At 45.2% G+C, this 27190-nt stretch overlaps 1 long non-coding RNA gene across 1 annotated transcript in view; it reads left to right on the top strand.

Moving 5' to 3' along the window:
• LOC138567594 (uncharacterized) overlaps positions 1 to 27190 on the top strand; it is a 67651-nt gene that overhangs the window by 28279 nt on the left and 12182 nt on the right. Inside the window, exon 2 of the long non-coding RNA XR_011302253.1 lies at positions 2294 to 2346. This is a non-coding gene — a long non-coding RNA (uncharacterized lncRNA). The remainder of the gene's footprint in view (positions 1 to 2293; positions 2347 to 27190) is intronic.

The following is a 27190-nucleotide window of genomic DNA, read 5'->3' as shown; positions in this document are numbered from 1 at the left end:
CATTGGCTCTAGAAGATGGCAGTTTGCGCCAAGTAAGCTTTTCACAGGAGGATAGTGGCAATATGTGTCTATTTTAAACGGGCAACCATTTTATTTTACTGTCTCTCCATGTCACTAATAGGCACTATGACTCAGAAACATCAATCACTAGACCATTCCTACCAAGATTCTTATCTGTCACTTAGAGATGACTCCCTCCACGTAGAGCTGTCACTGACCTATCATTCCACGCTGTGCCTGAGCACTATCCGAACCATGACTATTATAATCTCTCTACACTTGTTATCTCTGCTAATAATTGAACTGCGCTTGAAATTATTAATGCTATTTGCATGCAACAATGGGCCTCATTACAAGTGTGGCACCCTTGTTTCCAGACCGCCGCACTTTGAGTCTGCCTGCCGGGGCTGCTGCGCATGACAGGTCTGACCCTGCCCGTGCCAGTGTTTCCGTCTCCCCACTCCCATGGAGTCCTGTGGGACTCCATGGAAATTGGGACTTACAAAATCTGGCGCCTGACTTCACGCGCGGCTGGGACTTGTAATGTCCCGGTGGCACCAGGAAGTCAGGTGCCGGATTCAGTGTTACGGGGTTGGCAGCATGTCGGTATACATTTTTGCTCCGACTGTTCTGCCTAAGGGTCATTCACCCCACTGCTTTTCAAAGCCATAATAATGGCAGTAAGGTGCTGTACAAATGTCAGGTAACAACATGATACACATCTCTGAAGCATGTCTTCAGCTCATTGAGCTATATTGCCACCTAGTCTTACATGGCGTTCATATACATAAAATGCATTTATCTATCAGAACACACGCCACACTTATCAACCACTAAATCATATGCTGACGCACAGGTTTTCCAAAGTTCTCAAATCGTTACTCAAGTTAATCAGTGTAGGTCACTGATTTGAATACATACACTGTTTCCCTTCATCGTAATGAGGAGACAGACGGATACATTTTTTATCTAGTTTCTTTGCTGGATTGCCTTGAAATCATTTTACAGGGTTATACAGGTTTAAAACGATCAGTTGTTTTTTTCAATTGTGCTTGACTGGTTTTTGTCGACCATGGTCGACCTCCTTTTTTCTGTCCCCCTTCCTACACTGCCCCATCACTCCACCCCTAAATGCCTCTTACCAAAAGATGCATGCATTTACTTAAAGCATATCATTTTGCAGATATACATTCTCTGTTGGGCCCTTTTGCACTGTCTGTGGGAATAGTACTTATTGTCAGATTGAATACCATGTGATTTTGGGTTTTGCAAGTCTGATTTATTGTACATCTTAGTACTTTTGTAGGTTTTGAAAGACAGCTATGCAGAAAGCATTCAATAGTGATGTAAGATTATAGTTGGGATGGGAGAAGATTTGAGGGTCATTACGAGATATTTCCCACAGAAATTCTGCCAAACTCGTTTGCCGTTGCTTCCACCCTTATCTGAAGTAAATTCTCATAATTACGAGTGTTGTAAGGTGGCAGATTCGACTGGCTACATGTGGGAAACATTTGCTGAACCTCCTCGGGAGTCGCTGGGAATCTTTCAAAGAGGGGTGATGGTGGCGTGGACTGGTATCTGTTGTTTTTTGAGAGATGTAGCATGTAACTCTCTTTTCTAGTTGGGGAACTTTAGGCGTGCACATTTAATATATTTACAGGGAGAGACGGGAAGGGAATTTAAAAGGAAAGGTTTGGTGTCAGGTACTCATATACATTACATGTAGACCTGCCCTGATGAAGGAAATTGAATTCCGAAATGCATTGGCAATTTGTTGGTCTGATTGGAAAAGCGAATGTGGCGATTTCTTCCTCACTAAGAAAGCATTAGTGATCTCTCATTTTTTATGACTTATTTTTTTGATAGAATTCTTGTGGATAAAACCATCTTGAAAAACAATTGAATCTCAATATTGTTGTTGTTTTTCAATTGAAAGATAACTTTTTGTTTACTTTTAAGTATATATTTTTTCAAAAAAGCTTTGGACCACTCGTATACCCGGATCGGGTCCTTTTGGAGAGCGGCTGTGTGACCCTGCATTTCACTTGGTCTTCTGCCTCACATGTAGTTGAAAGATTATACAGTCGGTGGGGAAAAAGTGGCAGATTGATTGGCTATATGATGAATTTGGGATGGGCCAGCTTGTTTGAACTGACATGCTAACTCACAAAATAGTCAGTTTCTCTCTCCTCCCCTCCCTCAAGTGCAGTGAATTTTAATGTCTGTACCATTTTATGTCGCATGGTGCCTCCCAATACTGTTTCCGGACAGTGTCTCTTTTCTTTTTCAGAAGCACAGCTCCCAGAATGCACCTGGAAGCAACTAGGAAAGCCCTGGCGCGAGGTAGGGGAACGGAATTGCTAACAGGAATTGAATGGACTGGAATAATAATTATTGTTGTTAAACAGAAATGATGCACCCAACGCCGATCTCCCAGACTGACCCCAGGGCAAATGGTGGGTTATCACAAAACGAACTGGGAGCGAGGAGAAGCTGTAGGGGCACATAAGTGACAATTAATCCCTCCCCAAACTAAATTGGCAACAAAACCCAACAGCACCTCAACTAAGCCACTTGGAAAACAAGCAGTTTGGGCATGTGGCTGCCCCTGCGGAAAAGACAGGCAAAGATTGGTGAATCGTCATGTGGGCGCTGGAGCCAATGTAAGGGGAGTGGGGAGTCAGAACAAGGTAAAGAGCACTATAAGAGTGTGGGTTGTAGTAGTTAGGTCAGTGGACTGAGAGACCAAGTGGAGGTCGGACGGTGGAGTGGAGTGCTGAAGAGTTGGTGGCAGAGTGCAGATGAGGTATTAATTGAGGGAGAGAGTGACTCCAGTTGTGTGAACTATAGTGTGAGGACGGGGGTGTAAAAAGTGAGTGAGAGAAGTGTTGGGAGTCCTGCCTGCCACCTTTCTGGAGCACAGCCTGTCCTGCAGGGAGGGTACAGCAGAGACTGGAAACTGCTGTGTGCAGGGGACTACATTTCCCAACGTGCAGTGCTCGACGTCTGCACTTTGCATTCATTACCCGGAAGCCAAGGGGTAATACACAGATGAGGGAAACAGTCTGCACTCAACAAACTCTCAGATGAGTTACTGTTTGACTCCTGTTAGTTTACTTGTCTCAGGAGGATAGTTCAGGGGAAATGTGCTCGCCTTGGAAGCAAGATGACACAGAGCAACACAGGTTCGATCCCCGGGTCCGCGCTTAGAAACCTCTGGGTGTTAAGCGCGTTATAAATAACCTATCATATCATAGACTTTGTCTGCTCCTGTTCGACTCCTTCTGTTGTGATGCCCTAATCTTGACCTTCCGGTATTCGGACCAGCCTGACCCTGGACCTCTCTTTCTGAATCTGCCCCAGTTTTGACTCCCTGGTACGGACTGTCTTCCAGTTGCTGACATGGCAGCCCTTCCTGACTTCTTTTTGGATTTCGTTTGTCTCAGCCCTTTCCTGACCTATTTGGGTTCTACTGGAGTCCAGGGACTGTGTATCTAGAAACATACTGATCATGTACCCGTGGTCTTCCTGCCTAGACTACAATGCATTTTGGTCTCTGTTGGACAACTACTCTGCCTGTGTGGACCCTAGTATGCCCCCTTGTTCCGCCTGAGAGGCCCCTGCATATCTTTTGTATCTGCATGCCATTCGGGCAGTCATTCCCCTAACTCCCCAATTTATGTACAAGACCACCACAAGCATACCTCTGGTAAGTCATTATACTAGACCTACATGTGAATGTTTTCCTACGTCTAGTCCTTGTGTGGCCCTCCCAAGACGCTTCTGCTAGGAGACCTGAAAGAGAGGAAGTGCTAGAGGGGGTGGAGGGCTTAGGGGGGGTTGGAGGGATGAAGAGAGGGAGGGACAGAGAGCGAGAGAGAGAGTATTAGTGGAAGTAGTGAGGGCAGAGTGACAAAGGAGGGGGTAGTGGGAGGAGAGTGGTAAGATTTGGGAACAGGTGTATAGAGAGGATAAAGTGGAGAGAAGGGAACTTAGAGTGGTGAGGCGAAAGTAAAGGATAAAGGTGGAGAATAGATTGGGGAGAGGAGAGCAGAAAGAGTGGATGAAAGAGAGGGCGTGAACATTGGATGGACAGAAGAGAGCAGGAAGTAAAACGGTGGGAGTGAGACTGAAAGGAAGGAGTGAAAGATTATAAAAGAGGACATAGTAGGATCAGGGAGAGGAGTGACCGAAGTTGAACCAGAGCATCTGATAATGGCACTTTCTCCCATCAAGCCACATTGGCAACCATGAAGAGTGTTAGGCTAAGGCCTCCTAGAAAATCCACAGAGGAAACCAGATAGATACGGCTGTTGCCTTCCGGCATTCACTATCATCTAGCACTAGGTAGCAGGTGTTACTGGTCTCTAGTTGCCAGCCTGGGGAATAGGGAATCCTGGGCTAGGGAGGATGGGCCACCAAGGGAGTTGAGAGAGGGACATTCCATTTTGTGCCCACCTCCCTACCTATCTCTGGTTCATAACACTGAACAATCTGCTCATTTTAACATTGAAAATATGCACATCTTCTTTGAACTTTCTTGGAGTGTGCAATTTTGGGGACATCTTAGACAAAGACAAAAAGCAACAACAACTAAGATGTTCAAAGACCCAGTGGCCAACCATGTGAGGGTAAAAGGAAGGCAGAGTGGAAATATTGCATTTTTCACTGCAGAAGCAGTAGCTGCTGTATTTGCACGGAATGCACACATATTGGGTAGTAGAATGTCAGTCAATAACCACACAAGGTGCACATCCACCATTGCTACAAGTACTGCAAACATTCTAACTACAGTTGTAGTGGGCCCTAATCTTCCTTCCATTGCCATCTCTGGATTGGCCGTTTCTACCACTTTGGTGCAGCCAGAAGTCATAGATGCTTTGTAAAACATAGGCCACCTCGAGGCAACCAACAGGGGAAGAGGTTTTGGATAGGCCGGGAGAAGGCTGGAACACTGGAAAGCTGATTAGGGAATACTTGTTGGATAGGTAAGGGAGTTTCTTGGGAAAACGCACACTCCTCCTACACGAATCACCATTCAGCATACTTCTGTCTATCAAATCATACATACCAATCTGTATTCATCATATTTACTCTAAAGCATAACTCACATATAGTCACGTAGTGTATCCCAAAACATGTAGGCACATACAAACATAACATGTACTGGTACTATATCTGGTAACACACATTTGATGATGAATATGGCCATCTTTAGTCCACCACTGGTCGTAAGTCCTTTTGTCTTAAAGCAAAACAAGACTAACAAACATGGGTTTAAACGTCCCACTACATGTGTTGCCTCACACATAATGCACAACCAACACTATTGCACCTGTTTGTATCTTACTTAACAGAGGCATCTGGACCTGCGTGAGTCCAGAGGCTCTACCTATCGTGCTGATGTCTCTGGTAACAGCGTATCAGTGTTCCCAGCCACAAGGAGCTTAGGCACTGTGCTCTGGGTTGCTTCTGCCCTCCCTTCTCAGGAAGCAAAGCAAGCAGAGCTGAGTCTCCACTGTGGCTCTTTGAAGCATAGATGTACCTTAACATGCAGCCCATGGAAAGCCTAAGTTGCCTCTTCATAATTGCAAGCGGCAGCTTCCAGGGGGGCTCCATTTTGTGTGTGTACGTGAACTGGCCTGGCCCACAGCCTTCTGGGAAATGCAGTCCCATTTGCGCCTACTGCCCGTCCCGGGCACTCTCCTCCCCACCATACCACTACAGGAATAAGTTTTGCCATCCTGAAACCAGGCCAAACCCCAATTTTTCTAAGCTCGGAGTATGGCAGAAGTGGGGATATATTCTATGCTCCCTTGTTGCAACAGACCAGCGTGCATATCAAAGTTCTGTAGTGGACTGTTGAGGTGCAAGCTGAAGAAACTACCATTGAATCTTTGACAAAAAGAGGAGATGTTCTTTATGTGGGGTTTGATTTCTATCTCTCAGTATCAGTAGTTTAAGAGGACCAACTACATGCCCAGTTTCCCATGTTAGAGGAGCAGAGAAATGCTCATTTTAGCACACCCACTGCATCTGTCCATTCCTTTATCCTCTGATTTTGATTATGGTAATGGTGGTCATGATGATAACCAAGACATTGATTACAGACCATTCCTCATAAGAGAACACTGGGAGAGGTTTTTGCTGCTATGAGCACAAATACTGAGTCCAACCCCAGCAGTGGCCCAGAGGGCAGGTTGGAGGAACAAACATAGCCTGAAAGGGCACCTACTAACACCACAACTTAAGCACGGGTTTAGAGTATAGAAATACCACTTCAATGCACTCTCTCTCTGTGTACACTCTTGGTGAACGGTATATGCCTTTCCCCTGCCTCTATTCCTACCACAGCCCCTGCTGGGGGGGTGCCTTGGACACTCCCTGGAGGGTGGAGGTAAGGCTCTGCGAGGTAGGGGTGATAGAATTCACATCACTGTGACACCCCAGATGAGACACAGCTCACCCTCCCCTACACTCTAAAATATTCTCCCTACTTAGCTACTGAAGGCGGGCTAAGGGGGCTGCTACAGGCTTGGCGATACAAATAATAGTGTACACTTTAGTGAAGAGCAGGGTGTCTTTCTGAACAAATACTCTCAACAGCTATCTAGCTAAGAGATATTAGAATGGCTAACCCACATGCTGGTGTCCCTATACCTGTAAACGGATGCAGAGCAGTAACCAGGTGGTTACAGGAAGGAGGTGTTAGAGATCTCCACACCAACATTGCAGTGGCTGTGCCTGGAGGATTGCCAGGGGAAACCATGTTTACATGTATGAAGACACCTAATGTCCAGCAAGTACACACCCTATAGGTATCCTGAGTTAGCTTTGCAGCAAATATACCAGCAGAACTGGTTTCAAGGGGGCTCTACATATCCCCAAAGGACTCCATGGGAATAGGGTCACTGAAGCAGTGGCACCGTTGCTTCAGTGAAAACACTGCGGATAGGGGCGCGGAACACCCGGCCGGTCAGGCCTTGCAGGAGTTCTGTGCCCCTACCGGCAAACTCGCAGTTTGGTGGTCCGGAAAGGGTGCTGGTACGTTGCTGCCGGCACCGTTCTTTCTGGACCACCAAACATGTAATGAGGACCATTGAACTCCCAGGGAGCAGAAGCAACAATGCGGACTGGCAATAGCGGGGGCAATTATTCCATAATAGAGGGAGTACTCGTGCCCCTCATAAAAGGTGAATCAGTGAGACAAAGTCTTCAGACACCTAGGGGTATTGTCCATTGACCAGGAAAGGAAACTCCAGTTTGGTCACATTGTGAGAGCTACATACAGGCCCCTAGGCAGAGACCGCCCGGGTAGATCCCCTGGGGAATGACAAAGGAAGGAATTAGGTGAGAGTAAGCACTCTAAAAGGGCACCATCTACTAGCACCAGTGGCATCAGACAGGCTGGCAGAAATTCCTTCTCAGCTAGAAGCAGAAAGGAAAGGCCACAGGCTTCAACAGTATGCCCCCTGTCAAAGAGGAAATGTAGACCTTTCATAGCAGGGCAATATCTGTAGAAAGGGGGACAGTACAAGCCCCGGGCAAGAAGCTTTTTCATGTAGAAGGGCAAGGGCAGAAGTGGTGAGAAAAGTACCTGTCAGTTAAAGGATAGGGCACCGTTTAGGCACCACAATGATACAGAGATGAAGAGAATCATGCTCCTTCACAGAAAGAGAAGAATCTGGGCTCAGCACCTAAGGGAGAGCAGAAGCCGCCAGGAGGGGGGAGAAGAAAGGAGAAAAAAGCAAACTGCATCTTTAAGATGGGACAATGGCAGACGTTCTAAATCAGACTCGCATGATACTACCACTGACTAAATATTCAAGGGATTGGTTAGTGGTACAATTGGATTCTGGTACGCAGGTCTCTATATTCAAAGAAAAATACAAGAGTGTTTTAAATCACATTTCTTCTAATCAAAAGGTAGAAGTTATTACTCCCACAGGAGAAGTGGTTGAGGACGATGATGTGTACATAGTTACATTACAACTTGAAAGAGACCATCCAAAGAAAATAGAGGCACTCTTTGGGTCTAAACTGCATATAACACAAGATGGCTTTTTATCAGAACATGATTGAGCCAGGCTATATATGATGGGGAAAGCCCTGGAGGGGGGGACAGGGGGTGGGGAGTTATTAAACCAGCTTTTTTTTACATGAAGTTTGGGGAAAATGCAGTAAGCACTTATGCAGCCTCATGGGCTGTTCTAGGTGCAACACAATTATTCAACAAATAGGACATGGCCTAGACTGCCCGCCACATAAAATGCCATTGTTTGCAATACCAAAGCTTCAAAGACAATATTCAAATAAACCCCAGGCTATACCACATTTAAAGGGGATAGTGGATCAGTTATTAGACCAAAGGATTCTGATGCAACAGGCAAGCCCCTATAATACAGCATTACTTATAGTGTCTAAGCCAGATGGTTCATATCGACTGGTTATTTATTTATGGGTTTTAAATGCCAACACACACACACAGAGCAGAGGCTGTACAGAACATGCATAGTTCAGTCCTTCTGAGTAACATAAAGAGATACAGATATAATACTATATTGGATTTGGGGGGAAGGGATTTTTTGCACAACCTTTGTATTCGGAGAGATATATGTACACAGCTGTAACATTTAGAGGGAAACGGTTTTGCTTCACAAGACTACCATAGGGATACAAAAACAGTTCTGGACTATTGTCTAGTAGAATACAATACCTCTTAGAAGGCATACAGACATACTGCACAGATGACTTAAAAAAACACTTAAAGAAAGTGGACTTAATTATAAGAACACAAGCAGCTAAAGGATACAATTTGAATTTCAAGAAGTCTAAAATAGGGTTCAGTGTGTGTGATTTTATTGTGGAATTAACAGTGACGTACAATTACAAGGTTGTAATAAATATTGCATGAAAACATATTGAAATGCCTTTTACAGTGCACATTAAAAAAATACCTTTTCGGGGAGGGGGGTGAGCCCCTCTTCTCTCTCCTACTCCATAACTCTCCTTGTCTCCCTCCCCCTTATCCCAATTTTAACCAAAATCTTTCTTTTCAGCTAAACCCACCCATATCATTACATTTCCTTTATTTTGATTTTACCCACTCTGTTATTTCTTGCAATATTTTTTTATCTTTGTAAATTCATTCTTTATTATTTCCTGCAATATTATCACTGGATACCCTAAAATAGCCCACAGAGAAATCATATTTCTGGGGTTTTCATTATCTGATGAGGGAAGGGGAGTTACACCACAATTCCTTGAGAAATGTGCACACTTGCAAAGCCCACGTGCACTTAAGCAGTTACAGGCGATACTTGGCCTTTTAAATTTTGGGTGCTCCTAATTTGCAGACTATGCAGCATTAGCGAAAACACTATATGACTTGTTGAAGCCCAAATTCCGTCCAACAGACTGGAAGGGAGAGCACACACGCATCCTGCATCACGTCTACCAACAGATGATTCAAAGTAATCTTCTTCGGGACAGAAACACAGATAAGGACTTAGAATTGACACTATTTCGTGGTCCAAAAATGTTTAAATATTGTGATGAATCCTGCAGACTCCGCACAAAAACCCTACTTAAAGTCTCCTCCCAGGTGGCCAGGAAAAGTCAGCCGCTGCCTGTTTATGACCCTGGGGGTGGTATTAACCGGGAGGATCCCCTGGGAGAAGGACCCCAAGGGAACAGGAGGACTCCATTAGGAGAGACACAGTATTTGTTTTCCTCAGAGGAAGAGATGTCAGTGATGGCGAAGTATGTAATGGCTTGCTGTCAGAGTGAGGTTTCCTTTCCCAACGCTACTTAGCTGGATGGTCATGGAAACTGTCATAATCAATCATTTCTCAGGAGTAAGAACCCCCTGCACAAAGTTGGCCAAATCTATGGTGATACTGTCAACAGGGGAATGCTAAATGTGAGTATCAGAACATTAGCATCTCAGGTTCTGATAAAAACATACCTCTCCTCTAAATCAGAACCGCTTAATGTGTCTTTCTCAAACTCCTTTAAGATGATTAATGATAGAAATGAAGTAGGTACATTTAAAAACAATATCCAGAATAAAAGAGGTTATTTGAACATTAGGGACGTCCAGTCCCATAATGCCCAAAATACTGGGACTAAGAAGAGGGATTCAGAAGCACAGGACTGCTAGGTGCAGGCTGATGGTGCTAATGGCCCATATCTGAGTGGGACTGAGAAGCATAAAATGCACCCTCGGATGCAGGTCATTAAGAGTAATAGAAGGTGGAATGCTTACAGAGACTCAATGTAGCAGTAGAAGACTGAGAAAAACAGAAACACTGGAGCTGCCGCTACTGACAGAGCAGATGTTGGTCCCGCGAAAGTCTCCAATATTGATGGCCTTGAATGCAGAGGTTGTGTATTGCTGTGAAAAGCTTTCCCTCAGTTGGCCCTGAGCGCAGAGGTTGTGTGGCGGAAAGCATTAAAGTGAAAGGCTTTCTCAATGGTAACTTGTGCTCTGGTGGCAGGTGAGCACCAGAGTATCCCTGGAGTGAGGATCTCTTCTATAACGACCGGCAGGACCATGGAAATTGAAGAGAAGCAGTTTGTCATACAGAGCAAAGCAGAAGAAGCCGAAGACAATATGTCAATGGAGCGTATACAACAACCGATGAGTTCACTATCATTGTGTAACCACGGAACCCACTGTGATCGCTGCTGGACATATACAATAGTTTTGATACCATACTGATGTAAAGAAGTTAAAGTGGCAGAATAATACTAACTTTGAATACCACGCTGATACAAAGTATAAGAACTTTGGGAACAGACAAGAAGGTTATAATTATATTTATCAAGTCAAAGTAAGTGCCAAAGCCAAAAGAGGGCAATATTACAAGAAGTTAACAATAACTACCATTGCCAAATCCAAGAGAGGGAAATACCAAAACAAGTTCATAAGAACCTTCATTGCCAAAGCCATGAGAGGGCAATTAAAAAGCAAGTTGATTGTAACCCCTATAGCCAGAGTGAGAAAGAGGCAATAGTTGGAAAAGACCTACACAAGCATTGTCTAAGCCAAAGAAGAGAAAGTGTGAGAAAAAGCCATTATCAGCCTTTGGTTGATGTAAGAGTGGGAAAACAAGAGTGGCAGGAGAGCAGCCCTTCTGATAGAAAGTATTCAGGGGGTGAGGGGCATAACCTGCATTGCATGTGGCAATCACAAGTGTGGAATAAACAGCACCAATATGTTTCATGTCTTCCCAGAAGAAGTAATCAATACTCATGTTGTTGAAAGTCAAAAGATGTTAAATTGTTTGAAATAAACTTTACCACAAAAGTACTTGTAGTAGTAGCAGTATAAGCTTTTGAGTCCTGGCAGGCGAGTATACCAGGGCAGGGACTTTGTAGTGGTAGTCCAGGCAGGTGAGTGGACCACAACGTAGTCATTAAAGTACTGTGTTGTGGTTAAAGACTGTGAAGAAGACGTCGCAAGACCACTAGAATACTTTGTGAACTGTTGTGGAATGATCCTGACAAAACCTTATTGTTGATAACAAAGAAATAGTGGAAGTATTTTGTTCCATAAGAAGAAGTTGTGTGGAACTCTTTGCTACAAGTTGCTACAAGTTGAGAGATAGTCTTTTTTCATATATTTGGAACGGTTGGCCAAAGTCCAAATGAGAGACTTTTGGAGCAGGAAGAACTTTATCATTAAAACTTTGTTGCAAAACAGAACTTTCCCATTTAGAACTGTTGATTGAAAATCCTGCTTTGAATCTGGGGAAGGGGATTTCACCCATGTTACAAGGAGAAACAGTATCCGGTTTATGTTGAACATAACTGTTATTTCAGTACATTTAAATTGCCATATATTCCCTTTTATAAGTTTGTTGTATGTATAAGCACGAGGGACAGATTGCTTTTGTTAGTGTTTAATTTATTTTGATCGGCAGGGAAATGGTCTTCAGGGTGGGGCTAGTGAGGCATTTATCAAACCTTTTTGAGTTAATAAAATGGCATTTTATGAAAAACCTTTACCAAGTTGTCCACCTCACATTTCTGACCCCTCACAATATGTAGTATGTAAGCAGACAAAGCCCATAGTCTACCATTCACATATCTATACAATTCTAGAATTGTGCTCCAGAAGAAAAGATTCTGGCTGCACTACAATTAATAGTGTAGCAGGAACGCACATTGGCTGCAAACAGAATGATGCACATAAACACATGATTAGTGGAGTTAGAAACATCTACATGCTCTAGTATAGTAAATGCGAAAGGCACTACACTCCAGGTGGGTACAATAAGCCTCTACACAGACAGCACAACATAAAACATCACTATAAACCAGAACTACTACAAATGTGTACAAGATTCACTTGGCTAATTCTCCAGAGAAAAGCTGATTGTAAGGAGGTCATAAAGGGTTTGCTGTCCTTAGTAACGCTTGTGATGCTGGAAATGCATCGGAGGGACAGGGCCTCCGTATCCTTGTTCTTTACTGCTTTTTATCATGTGTTCTGTCGTGTTTTCCGCACAGGGGTTCATGTGGGACACCTAACGGTGCAGCTCTCTTTTGGTTTGGTGAACGGACCCGTGGGATACCCTTATGGCACCCATGGGCGGGGGTACAACCCTGTGCCCCTAGTGTATGTTTTTGGGCACCTGTGGGTGGCCCGCAGAGCAGGGTATAGGCTGGTGGCAGCTCCATGCTGAATTTGACAGGTGCGCGGAGTATCCTCCATTTTGGGATACCCCGGCCCTGCCATTGGGATCAGTTGATTCCTGATGGAAAACAAGATGGCCCCTGTGGCCTCTTGCTTTCTATTGCCTTGTTTTCCCAAAGTCCTGGGAAGCCCTGTCTCTGTCCCTTCCCCCTGACTGGCTGTTGGGTGGAAGTGCCATATATGGTGTTGTTGTGAAGGCCCGGCCAGACTAGCTGGAGCCTTCCCAGTGATGTATGTTGTGGGTACCTCCTGTGGGTGGAACCTGGGTGAATAGAGTGTGTGACGAATATGCATTCTGTGTTGTGGATGTCTAGTATCTGGTGGTTGACACAATGACTGAGACAACCCTGCCCGAAACCGGTATGAATGCAGCTTGGAGTGTTGAATGGCTCGGTACTTGTCCCAATACACATAACTTGTTGTGAGTGTCTGGAGAGAAATGAATGGCCTGAATACCTTGTGTGCCTGATTGGCTGCCTGCCTGCATGAATGCCCTTAGTCGTGATTGGATGCTTGAGTGTGACCCAGCAGAATGAATGGGAGATCAACAGTATATCTGGGGACCTCTCACTGCGAGGAATCGTGTTCAGAAGCTGAAGTCCACTACAACGAGTAACTGGAGTAACTGAAGCTTGACCTTGAAGCCCTGCTGGACGAGAAGAATTGCTGTTGCTCTCCTTCACAATCTGAAAGCTGCTGTGCCTCCAAGGACTGACCCTGAGAGGACATGGTAAGGCGCCCTCTTCCCGAGCTACGAGGGACCATCGTGCACAGCTGATCTTTGCCAAAGCTCCCTGGTAGACAGACCTTCGACAGGCTGCCGACCCGAGACGGGGACTGCCGCGGAATCTCAAAGAGAAGCACCCGTACTGTTGTCCGCCACTGTCGACGACGGCCGTTGCCGACCGGAGCCGCCTTGCTCCCGTTTGCCTAAGAACTTCATTTGATCATCGGACGCTCTCGTCTGCATCGTCGCCCGCTTTATCCGGATGGAGAAGGCCCGACAGTTGACCCGCCGAGGAGCATCCGCCGGTGGATTTCCTGCCACCTAAGGACCACAGAGACGCCGACGACTCGACGCCCTTGCTGGGCCACAGTTCTTCATTATCTCTTTGCGGTCCAGAACTATCGTCACCAAGTTGCCCCGCACACCTCTTCCTTGCAGGACACCAACGCTCTGTCGTCAACGAGCACCACTAGGAACGAAGCTGCCACTTCACTGCCGTAGTTCAACCTGTTCGCCGACCTCTGACTCCTGCCTTAAAGGGAGGGCACTCAAGAAGGGCCGTCGATTCCCCGACACCGAATGCCGAGTTCCTCGGCGCCTCTAGACGATCCGTGGCTCCTGCTTTAAAGGGAGTCCCTCAAGAAGGATCGGTCGACGCATCTTCGGAGAACTCTACTCCACCAGGTACATTAGGGGGGTAAAACCTTAAAAGGAGGAACTAAGACTATTGAACAATATATGGACTGGGCCTGTGCTATATATCTTTATTTTACAGGTTGCCCAGATGGGGGGGATCTCCACACAGAACTGTGCCTAGCGGTAGGGGTCAGCATTCTGCCTATTGTTTCAACCATCTTGCGTTCCTTCCTATCTCTATTGCTGGTTTCCTTGTTATTGATCTGTGTGACATTTTAACCGTACAGTTGATGCACTTTAATGAGATTTGATAACATTGGTGGTACCACTTTAGAATTGTATATATTTATCATTATTGACTTCTGAGTACAAAGTGCGTTATTGTGATCATGAACATACCTTTCAATATTAATTATATAAAGACTGTGTTTTCAGTAATACAGTGTGTGGACATTCCTTTGTGGGGATTCGGGGACTACACTGTACTTAAGAACCAGCCTGCATCACCTCCTGAGAAGCTAGGCCTTGATTGCTCGACTACGTTACCAATAATAGAGAATCTTGGCTGGGGTCCTCTGTGCCTCTCCTCTACCATATAGAGAGCGGAAGTACAGACACCCCCTACCAGTCTTTACAGCGCTGACCGCACCAAAATTATACCAAGCTGACAATGGACCAGCCTTTTCAGGCAAAGCCTTAAGAGAGGCCCTGTCAAGCTGGGATTGTACTCTGCACTTGCCCACAGGCTAATGGAGTTCTAGAGAGAGCCAATGGTAAAGCAAAGCAAGCCTTGACTAAATGCATTCTTTCTTCTGGTGCTGACCGGGTGAATCATGTACCTATAGTAGAGAAAAGCATAAATAAACTACCTCGCCTTTATCAATGTGAGGGTAAACTGCCTTATGAGTTGGTGCTCCTAATTATATGCCTAATTTACGCAATCTTTGAGTTCTCTCACCAGGCCAGACTAGCTGTTTCTCATAAATCTCTTGAGACCCTCTCATCCATGTTGAAAAAGCATTTCCACAGCATCAAAATTAAGACCAGTCACAGAAGACCTAGAAATCGAGGAAATACACCCGGAAGAAGATTCATGGCAAAAAAGCACTTGGACCACGTTACAGACCTCCTGTAATGGTACGAAACTCATTGACTCAAGAACAGCAGTCCTACCAGCCCTGCCGCCTAAGAGAGGTACTTGTCAAGTGTCTTTCGACCACCTTAAGCCAGCTCCAGATGGGTACTCTATCTTGTGCAACCTGATATGCAGGCAAGAATAGAAGAGCATGTGACAATAACTCCAGAAACCTATGAGACCCATTGGGTCTCATTCTGAGTGTGGTGGTCCGGAAATAAGGGTGCCGTACCAGCCACACTCCAACTCTGCCTTACTGGGCTGTTGCGCCCGGCAGGTCTGACCTGCCGGGCGTGACGGCTCCAGTAGGCAGGGTTTTCACGGAAGCACTGACAATGTTAGCAATGGTGCCTGTGCTTCTGTGTTTCCATTCCCATGTAGTCCTATGGGCGCCTCGAGAATTGGCACTTACACTTTCCTCCGCCTGATAACCCGGGCTGCCAGAACTTGCAATGTCCCAGTGGCACCGGGATCTCAGGCCGCGGCACAGTGTTACGAGTTTGGCGGCAACCCGCCGGTTGCACCAGAGGTTTACCGCCAAACTCGTAATGAGGCCCAATGTCTATTTTTCCGGGAACAGATGAACCAGAGACAAGGTTAGAAGTAAGCCAAGCACGAGCTGCATCCGAAGGATTTTTTTACCAGCCAAAGTACACAAAGAACTGTAAAATATTTGTTGGAGCAGTGAGCCTGTTCTACTCCTCGCTATGAATAAGTCTTCTCACCTTTTTTGTCTTTGACTTCGGGCCATTTTTGTTAATCCCAATGGTGATCCCAATGATCTGCCAACAGTTGAACATTTCAATGTAGCACATACACCATGCCCAATGCACAATGAGAGAGCTGTGGGCAGTTGATGTGGGAGGAATTTCAACACAAATAAGCATATACCCACTAGTGTTTGGGTAATTCTGGACATGCCAGTATAAAACCTACAGTGGGCCTAGTATGCAACTCCAGGTACATACCCTATCAGTGATAGATGAATCTCAGCTCATGACCACTAAGATGCATATCACAAACACCTATAGGAACCTGTTGATAGCCAAGATAGATGCTTTTGTGAAAGGAGCACTGTTAGATCCTGAAGATAAAGTTAAATGACATGAGATGAGTCCAGTGGCTAGAATGAAAAACAAAATTGAGGTGTGCCGGTGTGGTGAGGCGCTGGGTTAGAACTAAATTTGAGAAGACAAACTAAAGTCAATGAGACCCTTACAAACCAAATAAGATTGGGTTGCTGCACGAAAGAGGGACCAGCAGTCGCCTCATAAACTGCTAATAGATACAAACACTTGAAATTGTCACCTCTAAATGATTGCGCAGCCCTGAGCAAATGGTAAATGTCCTATTCAAATTGAGTGTGTAACTGGACAACAGATACGGTGAAACAAAGAGTCCAAAGCAAGTAGATTCTTCAGTCAAAATACGCTGTCGAAACAGATTTTATGAAATGATGCAAAAACAAGACTGCCGACACGTGTTTCGACCCAGACCCCAAATGTTTGAGTCCAGTGGCTAGACAACACCCACTGAGAGCATTGCCATGTTCCTTATTTGAACTCACCATCAGAGTTTAAGGCACAATTCTCTTACGTACCAAAACTCCAGTTGGAGGGAGAGTTTAAAGCGCTGAATGGATATATATTCCCCCCACCACTTTCAAATGGCCAGTTATGGCCACAACTCCACACATTCTGTGGTTCATGATAGAACATACTGTGCCACCATGGCAGAGGAAACGTGGCAAGAGTCAGTCTCTCTTAACAGGACGTGAGGGTGGTGTGAACCATGGAAAACCCATGGAATAGACAGTCTAGAATTGGCATGTAGGAATCCACATTTGATGTATTTTCTAAATCACAATCATTTTGCGGTAATGTATAGTTCAGACCGTTTACCCACATACCCAAATTGGGCGACCAAAGAAGGTGGCTTTTGGTGGACAACTAAGCAACTCAACAAAGTAATACACGAAAACAAATATGAATAGATTACACTTGCCTCACCCATTCCAGTTCACTGGAATCTTGGCCCCAATGAATGTCGTAAAAGGCACAAGGGTATAGGCGAAGGGCCTTACATAGCTCAGCTTCACAAAATATCTCAAATAGCTATGACATATCTATAGGTAAAGCATGCCAACTAATGACAAAGCAAGCACCCCTAAATAAAGTCATTAGCAAGATAGAAGTATGGGGAAGAACAGGCAATTGGTCAGCGGTCCTAGACAGGATAAGTCACTTAAAAAAGGCTAGGATAAAAAGGGAGGCGAAAAAAGCAGAGCCCACTTGGAAGAAAGCTGTCCTGGAGCTCCAATGACTGGCTGGGCAGCCTGTAGAGATGAACATTCCTACAGCTGTTGACAACTTTGTTGCATTGCAGCAGGGAATCTACAAGCTTAGAGATGCGGTAGTGGATATGGTGCAGATAATCCGAGCAGGCTTGGAAACTTAACAAGATTAATAAGTGGTTGTCAATTTCTGAAGATCAGACTTCCTGGACATACTGACTCTTCCTGGACATACTGACGGAAGGTGTTCCAGACTGGACTATCATTTCGGGTCCAGAGCAACTGAGAGAACTGAACCTATCAAGACTGGCTCAGAGACAGGCAATTTCAGAGTCCACCTACTCTCTGGTTAGTATAATGAAAAATCGTTTATGGAATATCAGCATGGGACAAAGACCTTATGCCCTGGACACTGCATGGGATCCTGAACATTCCCATACCAGCAAGATCACCTCAGTTGTGTGAAGAATTGCAGACCAGGGGCACCATAACCCAAGTAGAAAATAGATGGATGCAAACCAACTACGGGGTGCCCTGCACCAAATGCTTGTGTGACACATGGGATCTCTACAGTCCGTATGTACTCCTTGAAAGACTGTGTGGGAGCGCTCCATGCAAGATATCAGGACATTGCTAAGATCAGCCCACGTGAGCAGAATTTGAACTCCACCGTATGTTTACTGAGTGCAATTCGAATGGAAACCTTTAACAGTAGAGTTCTACTGCTACGTAATGGTTCCTACATTGCGCAGTTCAGCCTGATCACTGTCTCACAGATGGTGAAATGTTGCAACATTATCCTTCGTGCCCCACTGTGGACTGACCTGGGGCTATTAAATTGGCCTCAAGTAAAGCTATCACCTCTGAAGTTCCTGCAGTTATCATTGAAACTGGCATATCTCCTGAATATGAAGGTACACATCACTAGCACCACAGAAACCTTTGTGGAAGCATCAAACGGAGCACTTCAACCGGCCAGGAACCTGATGGAGAGAACACCACACTGGCCAAAGGAGATTCAAGCCCTGCTGGAAAGCACCACTCCAACAAAGGGGAGCTTAATCCTGGGATCCATCATGAACTTGCGGAAGAAAACAGAATTTTCTCTCAACCCACTGAAAAGCATACTGGACTTCTTTGGAAACATAGGCTCAGGGATCACACATGTGTTCTATTGAATGCAATGATAAAATCACGGCAAAAATATTGCCTGTAAAAAAAATTGCGGCAAAATTGCTGTGGTTTGACCTGTTAAAGGTGTACCCCATTACACCATTTAAGGGGAGCAGGGGTTGCGGGGTGTCCGCTGCTTCCCTTAAATGGTATAATGGGTCCTGTGGTGGCGGGGGTGTCCCCCGCATCCTTTACATGCATTGCAGTGTAAAAACTACTGCATTTTTGCCGCAATATTTTGTGTTCACAGCCATTTTCGCCACGATTTTAACACATGGAACCGTGTTCTACATCCTTGCAGCTGGGTTCATCCTGATCCTTGTCGTGGAAACAGAAAACCTATTCAGTGCACCAAAACTGAAACCTAACTGACAGATGAAAACTGTTTGTCACTTTTTCATATGGTGATTATCTACTGTGCAGGCATCCCGAAGTAAGAAACAGATTCTGAATTAGAAAAAAAACATTTTATGAACTGAAAAGTCACGATGGAAAAAGGCCTATCTTGCCCTATAGTATGGTGGAATTTCCCTACCGAAATAAAACTAAGGAAAGTCAGAGTCAAAGAGCTCAATTTAGGAATTTGTCTGTGTCCAGAACCTATACTTGCCCTCACAACTAATCTACACAATATTTAGTGATGTCAGCAACCAACCAAAACAGTGTCCAAAACAACGTTCTGAGCTCCGTCCAGTTCACAGCTTCCCTTCAGCTCCCTTCCCCAAGTATAAAACAGTTCCAACAAAAATCTCAGGATTGCCTTCCTTAAATTCAGGAATATATTGTTTTAACCAATACTCGGGGCTCCCTTCCCCAAGTTCCAAAACGCAGTTCACAACACAAGTATCTTGAGACTCTGTCCTGAAGTCAATAAATGAGTTCAGCCTCAGGGTTCCCTTCCCCAAGACTCTGTCTCAATATCACAACAGTGTTCTCAGTCTTCTGAAAGCTCTGTGCAAACCTTGGACCCTCGATGAGTCTTTGTACAACTATCTTGACTGATAGCTGAATGTACTGCAATTCGGATGTTTAACTATCAAAGTATATTTTTATTGTATACAACTATTTCTCACTTTGTTGTTCAATGTGCCTCTTTTTGTTTCCCGGTTCGAGTTCACTTCAAGTTCCATTCACCCTGAAGTTCAGCATATGAATGCACTGGTTTCACTTAAAGGAATGGTTCGGTAAAAATGTGTTATTGCCGCTACGGGTCGGCTATTTGTTTTTAAGCCTAAGTCGCTCAATTTTAGAAAGATTTCCTATGGACCTTACCTGAGTTTTCGTCCATTAAACACACGCGAAAACAGGCATCAGGGAGCTGCCATTATGTGATAATCCTATCACTTGCCACATCGCCCTGGCTGACCTGGTTTTGCGGCACTAAATCATATCCCCCGCCCCTGAGCCTGACATTATCAAAACATTCATATTTCCCGCCTCTCTCCGTGACGTTACTGTGCTGTGTAGGCAAACGCACCCAGTCGTCTTCTACGCGACTTCACACAGAACCCGGAAAACAACACAGATCAACTCACAACACAGCGCGCCACAATTCGGAATATGAAACTGTACTTTGAAATCAAACAGCAACACGATACATTTGGTAAAGTACATTTATTTGACATTAAATGTTTATAGAATATTCAGCAATGCCATATTAACTCGGAATGCCATTTATTTTCTTTTATCTCTATCCGCAAAACTGTTCCGTTTTATCATGAGTCACGCGCTGTTCCTTTATGGTACACACAGTGTTGGTTTTCGTTAAAAGAAGCACTTTGGTCGCACGGTGAACCGCAAGGCTGTTCCATCAACTAGGCACTAGGCCAGCGTAAAGGTTGATATGTTGCTCTTAGCCGCTAGTACCGCGTAAGGGCATATGGGCCCTTTGGCGATCGTCCCATAAGAACGTCAAAGTGGTGGAGTTGTTGACAAGAAGCTGCAGCTGGCGGTTGAAGAAGCCGTCTGCCGGGGTCTGAAACTGGTGGCAGTAGCAGTAGGATAGGATATACCTGTTTTGAAAACATAAAAATTCTAATTAGTCTCGCCAGCCGATCTTTATTAATATTATTCATTTTATTTATTACGGTCGATCTGAAACTATTTGCTTGCAAGGATAGTGCAATGGAGTATGTACGGCTCTAAAATCAATGCGAAAAGTAACGAAGTAAATCGAGGTTGGCACACAATGAGAAACGACTGTTTGTCTACATGCGTGTGGAATGTGGACCTGCATGCCCATGTGCCCGCTACAAGGACGATCCCACAAACGTTTTCCTAGATCTTCATTCATTCAATTATTCATGCATCCATTCATTAATTCTTCATTCCGGTATAAAAGCGTCTAAAGAGTTACTTACATTATATTTGCAATTTCCATTGTGTCTCTGCGTAATGCAGTCCGTAAATCCCACTGTGTTCTTGACAACGATTTTTCGTATACTGAACTAACATGAAACTCGGTCTAGTTTCAGAATTTTCTGCCTTATCGTCTCTTAGGTTATTGCACCCCCCCTCAAATGAAGCTCTTTCGGCATGGTCCCTGTCTCTCAAGGTCAAAAAACAATAGAATGTTATACTGCCAGTGCGAGTTGTGGGCCTCTTCAGGCCGCGAGCTAAAAATCAAAGCCGCTGACCTTCACTAGAAATGAGCATACATTATTTCTTTGCAACATCCCGTAGTAAAGCCATCTGTGAGAACTTGAAGTTTCAAATCCATCTATGTACTGCGCCTCAATGTGCAAATGTGAACTGGCTTCTCTCCCATCTGCAACGGCTCGCTTGGCGCGTTCTAAGGCCCCCAATTTTGTCCTCGTTGTCTGCGAGCTTTGCAGCCCCAAAGAACCATAACTATGGAGACATTTAATTTTTGGGGGAAGGTCAGGGAAAGTATAAAGTACCCGAGGAGTTGAGTTGAAAGTGAGATTTATTGTTTGTTTGTTTTATTATTTGCAATACGCAAGCCTCCCCTCGGTTAACAGTGCGCAGCATTTACATGAGATTGCGAAAATTAGTTACATCAACACAAATATATACATACACATATAGACAAGGTCAGCAATATGAGGTGAATAGAGAGAGAATTCAAAGATGACACCCAGGTTGTCCGCCACCCAGGATGGTGAAGGTAGGGGTTGGTGTTGGCATACTTTGTATGTACACTGTACAATAATATTTAAGACAATCGTATTACATTTATTTAAACTGGGATTTGTACTTCACAACCAGCTCTCCTTTGGGTGGACATGGCACAGTGGCAATGTTTGGTGGCAATGGATCAGTGCTCTGCACAGAAACGTTCAAAATTCCATATCTGTGCTTCTCTAATACAGCAACAATAAGGCTTTTGACAAAGTCAAACTCCATAGACTGGTTTGATCACCCATTGCTTACTTCTTTTTGAAAAGGCCTTAGTGTAGCGAGGCATCCTTACATTAGCCATAGTCCTAGATTGTTCATGGCCTAGATTCTCGTTATGGGCCAAGACGGCAAGTAGAGTCCTATGTCTCATGCCCTGTATGCTGAAATGCAAGCGCTTTGGCTGGTACTTTAGGCACATATTGTGGAACACCTCCAAACCTCCTGTGTGACAGAATTCTGTCAGTCCACTCAAATCTCTTGATAGAGTTTTATCGAAAACAATCTTCTCAATGGCTTTGTGTGTCGGTGAAGATGGAATCAACCACTAGGTCCAGGCTCTTCAGATGCTGAGTCGTCCTCCCAACTGCCGTCCGAAGCCCCATCATTTTCACGTGTTTCCCCTTCCAGTAGTTCCTCCTCGGTATACTCGGGCCCGTACATGTAGGGCATTATTGTAGCCATTGTGTGTTAAACAAACTCAAATAATTTATAGCGGTGGTACTGGTATCTGTTCACTTGGGCTATAAGGAACGAAGGTAGCTGACCAGAGCACAGAAACGAGTCCCAGAATACTCCAAGTAACACAGAGAGAGGAATGGAATCGAAAATCTGCTGCTGTGCATTGTGAAACGGTCTGTTTATACTTATTGAGGAAAGAGGTGTCCTGCCATTTCCATGGCGACACGTCATTAGCTGAAGCGCAGCGAATTTTGACACGAGACGTGCTTTGGCGTTGTGAAATGGGCAGTACGCGTCTGCTGATGACAGGCTCAGGGGTGGGGGATATGATTTAGTGCCGCAAAAGCAGGTCAGCCAGGGCGATGGGGGAAATGATAGGATTAACACAAAATGGCAGCTCCGTGATGCCTGTTTTCGCGTGCGTTTAATGGACGAAAACTCGGGTAAGGTCCATAGGAAATTTTTCTAAAATCAAGCGTCTTAGGCTTAAAAACACATGGCCGACCCGTAGGGGCAATAAAAAAGTTTTACCGAACCATTCCTTTAAATTCAAAGTTCTGTTCACTTGAAAGTTCAGCATGTATGGATTTTACTTGGATTAAAGTTTCATTAATTTCCGTGTTCGGCACATGGTGATTTTATTTCCATTTTAGAACTCCATTCTCTTCTAATTCCATATATACAGTTCTGCTTATTTATTAAGTTTTAATTCAGTTCAGAATTCAATGACCATGAGGTTGTATTTGTTAAGGTTTTCATTCAATTCAACCTGTTTAATATATTTGTTAGCTGCCTTTAATGAAGTGCCCAGCAACTTTAGAAAATGTGCTTTCTTATACGCCTGACCTGTCCGCTACAAAGTATTCTTAATAGCTCAGTAGATAATAAGGATTCGAATCAGAGACCTTTGAAAACGTGCCTCTTCATACATGCGACCACTCCGACACAATTTATCTCTCTCCAAACGTTCAAACCCTTGCCTAGCGGGTTTCTCCTTTGACAGAGGCTCACCGGTTGCATATCCTGATTTTTCAGCAGCGCAGATCATTTGGCCTTCTGCTCTCTGCATCAGAGTTCCACCTCCGACCCTCAGCCACTCCTGTGTTGTCTTCTGCCCACAGGAGAACAAGCATAGTGAACACCATAACAAGGGACAGCCTCTCTGCACAGTTCCCTTCCCAGCGTTCGATTGGTTCTGCAGAGCCCCAGCTCCCAGGCTGCACTTTCGTAAACCATTGGCGTGCTTCACAAACCTAGCTCCCTGCTGCTTCTCTCGGTCATTCTGCTACTGCTTCACCACCAACCCATTCTCATTGCTTTTTGGTTAGAGTTCCTTATATACAACAGCAGCCCCTTGACGGGCTGCAAGTGCGAATATCCAATTGAACCTGCCTGACCATAATCAAAGGCCATGCCAGTCTTTAACAGGCCTCTTCCTCGCCCCAGTACCAGAGTGGAAAAATTGTCTAGTCTTCATTACTCCTAGTTGCTTCTTCTTCGTCCCAGTACTGTCAGTGGCCATATATAATGAAGTTAAGGAAGCTGGCTCACAATAACCCATAAAGGCTGGGGAAGGGTTGAGGTGGTTGCTAGTAGGGGAAGGGGGATACCATGTCCCTCCCAAGGGCATCCTAGTCCCCAAGGACCCACTTGGGTGGTCCTCCCTCACTTGTCCACCCCCAGGGTCAGTATCCAAAAGTGATGTCCTTTCCCTGGCCACCTGCACAGAGGACTAATGGGGACTCAGAGAATACCCTCAGGTTTCTCACACTACCCATCTCTGATTCATCTACGGACCTACATCATTGACTGGCAGTTGTCTACTGACAGTTGTCTACTGACCAGCTCTTGCTGCAGCTGGCTCTTCTCAAGAAGATATATGTTTATGCTTTAAGATTTAGTAACCAGTAAAAATTCTGAGTGAACAATTTTTAGCGACTAAGTAGTATGTGGTGTTCTTCATGTACTTTTCTCTCTTCATGCTCATTTCCATGACTCCCAAAATGCCTCAATGGCTTGTTCTATGGCTCATTGGGGAAGGGTGGTTGGAGGGGCTGTTATGTATTTTTAGTTTAACCCTGCTAAGGGCATCAAGTCTGAGGGTAATTTCAAGCCATGTAGTCTTTAATGTGAGCATCTAGCATAATGCATTTGAAATATATTCAGGCAATCGGTAGGATTCACAATTAAGTGCAGAAAATAACATTTGGTTTGGACCTTTGAGCTTCACGCTTTGTTGTTGTACTTGCAAGTACATTGCGTCAAGCAGGTCTTGGACTGTACTAGTGTGGGAAGTGATCCAGACTAATACTGCAAAATACAATGCTTCCGGCAAAGCCGGATAGGAGATAGTCAGAGGTTATTTAGCAATTATTTAGCAATTAGCCGTAGTGCGATAGAATGCAGCTCGCAACCGGGTGCAAGGTCGAGGCAACCTATGGCCGACCTTGCCTTAGACAAAAACAAGCTTTTTGCTTCAGTTAGAAGCTAGGCACTGATGAAGAGCCACTGATCTAAACAGCCTTTTGCTTCTGTTGGGTGCTGAACACTGATATTATGCTAATAGGGGCAGTTGACAGTTTACGCTCAGATAATATAAAAGGGCTGATTTTGGAAGGCAGAGGAGGAGATTAACTGTTCTGACGGAGCTGGCAGACGAAGATAGGAGGCAGACGGAAGGCTGAGAGGACAATCCTTAAAGATGCACTGGGTCCATTATCTTCTATGACGAAGGGAGGGGTCAAAGACCCTCCCTTTTTCCTTGTTTGATTTTAAAGCCACTAAATGGGCTTTTTAGAGGCATTAGGGTTCCTAAATGACTCTGGCTATTTACTTCTGAATTAAGCTGCATGGGGATTAACCTTACCCATAGGAATTTGCTCACCTATTCACAATTGACTATTATTGGCTGACACCATGGGTGCATCTAATCAACACTGCATCCTTTTTAAACATTTGTTTCCTTTTTTGCTGTTTTTTGTCAAAAGAGACTACAGTGAACATGATAGGTGGTATTGAATGATTTTTCCAGTTGGCTGGGATATTTTTGCACTTTTTCTTGGATTGTGCAGACAGCTTCAGGTATACAGCCTTATCCAGCCCTCATCTCTCTTCATTCTACAGATAGTGAGTATGAGAAGTTTTACTCATCTTTAATATCACATTGTGAAAGAAGTAAGGTATTGAAAGGGCAGGTGATTCTATGAAGATTCCTAGTGAGATCTGATGAGACAGGCAGTTATTGTTATGGTGGCTCTGATGTCTCTGAGAAAGTTGATTAGTCTTGAGTAGACTTAGAGGCAATTACAGTAATAGCTGCATATTAATTAATAACCTTTTGCATATTAACTGTGTTGTGTGTAGTGAAAATAATGGTAGCAATGTTTCTCCAGCATGGGGTCTGGCATGGATTCACATGCTCATGAATATTCCCCGTCGTCAGGCTGGGAATCCTCGGTAAAGAAAAAATCAGTATCAGTTTCGTTTCTGATCTGTCTTTCTCAGTAGTAACCAATCACTGGTCTCTGGGTCATACTGCCCCCAGCCAATGACTGCCCTCTCCCTAAGCCCCACCTCTGGCAACCATCTTCAGATTTTTACCGCATGCTCAAGTGTTGGGAGTCCTCGTGCTTAGCTCTCGAGCTTTTGCTGCGTTTACGCACTTTTTCAAAGAGAATTTCTAATTTTTCGGTCAAATAGAGCCTCAAGCTCCACCGCCTCTACATCCGATTAACAGGGATCCGTGTCGGATTTTTCTACGCCCCTCAACGGTGAAGATTTTGCCGAGTTATGCTTCTTGGAGGATTCCAGAAGTTCCTACGGCTTACCCGAACATGGCCCAGGAGAAAGGAAGCTCGGTGCCCGGAAAGCTGTTCAGGGTCTGCCCTGGATGCCAGCTACAGAATGTGTTCATGGAGGACGAGCATTCGAAATGTCTCTACTGCCTTCATGAGGACAAAACGCACGTGGAGAAGGACTGTGCGTTTTGCAGGAACATGTCGGAACGGACCATCAGGGACCGACACCTTCGTCTCTCCAACTGGCTGGAAGGAAGGAGTCTGTCAGGTGAGAAGAAGAAGAAGTCCGAGCGGTCTTCTAAGTCCTGTGAGGGCGCCCCGGTGAAGGGGGCCCAACACAAGGCAAAGCACCGTGATTCCGCGGGCACTGGGAGCGCCGAACGGTCGAGCTCTTCGGCTGCCAGGCAGGGCGCACCTTCTCCGGCACCATCAACCACGAGCCAACGCTCTGGTTCGGGGAAGAGGAAATCCGAGAACCCGGGTAAGCCTCTGGAGAGGCCCCGGTCGATCTCAAAGGATTTGGCAGGGGGAGCGAGGCGGTGACTCTCCCCCCAAGGTGAAGGCCTAAGGCGGTGAAGGCCTTGATTCATCCGGCCAAGGCCTCTATCGAGGGAGTTGCGGCGGCCCTGGCGCAGCCTGTGGAGGCTACACCAGTGGAGGCGACCTCGGGGCCCAGAGTCTCCCTGCCTCAGCGGAGGGAAGCCTCTTTCAGACCTATCAAAAAGACCCCGGTGAAGACCCCGTCGGAAAACGGGGGGGGGGGCGGTGGCCATTGTGGACACGGACACAACATCCGAGGAGGAGCTGGCAGAAGTCCTAGAAGGCCTCGACGAGGGTGTCGAGGAGGCCCGTCCCCACGGGAGGGATCCCGACGAGGGTGACGATGAAAGTGGTGGCGGCGCTG

The sequence above is a fragment of the Ambystoma mexicanum genome, chromosome 2p, assembly GCF_040938575.1.
Source record: "Ambystoma mexicanum isolate Mex_15411 chromosome 2p, UKY_AmexF1_1, whole genome shotgun sequence".
Classification (NCBI taxonomy): Eukaryota; Metazoa; Chordata; class Amphibia; order Caudata; family Ambystomatidae; genus Ambystoma; species Ambystoma mexicanum.
This window is presented reverse-complemented; position numbering and strand designations above follow the sequence as displayed.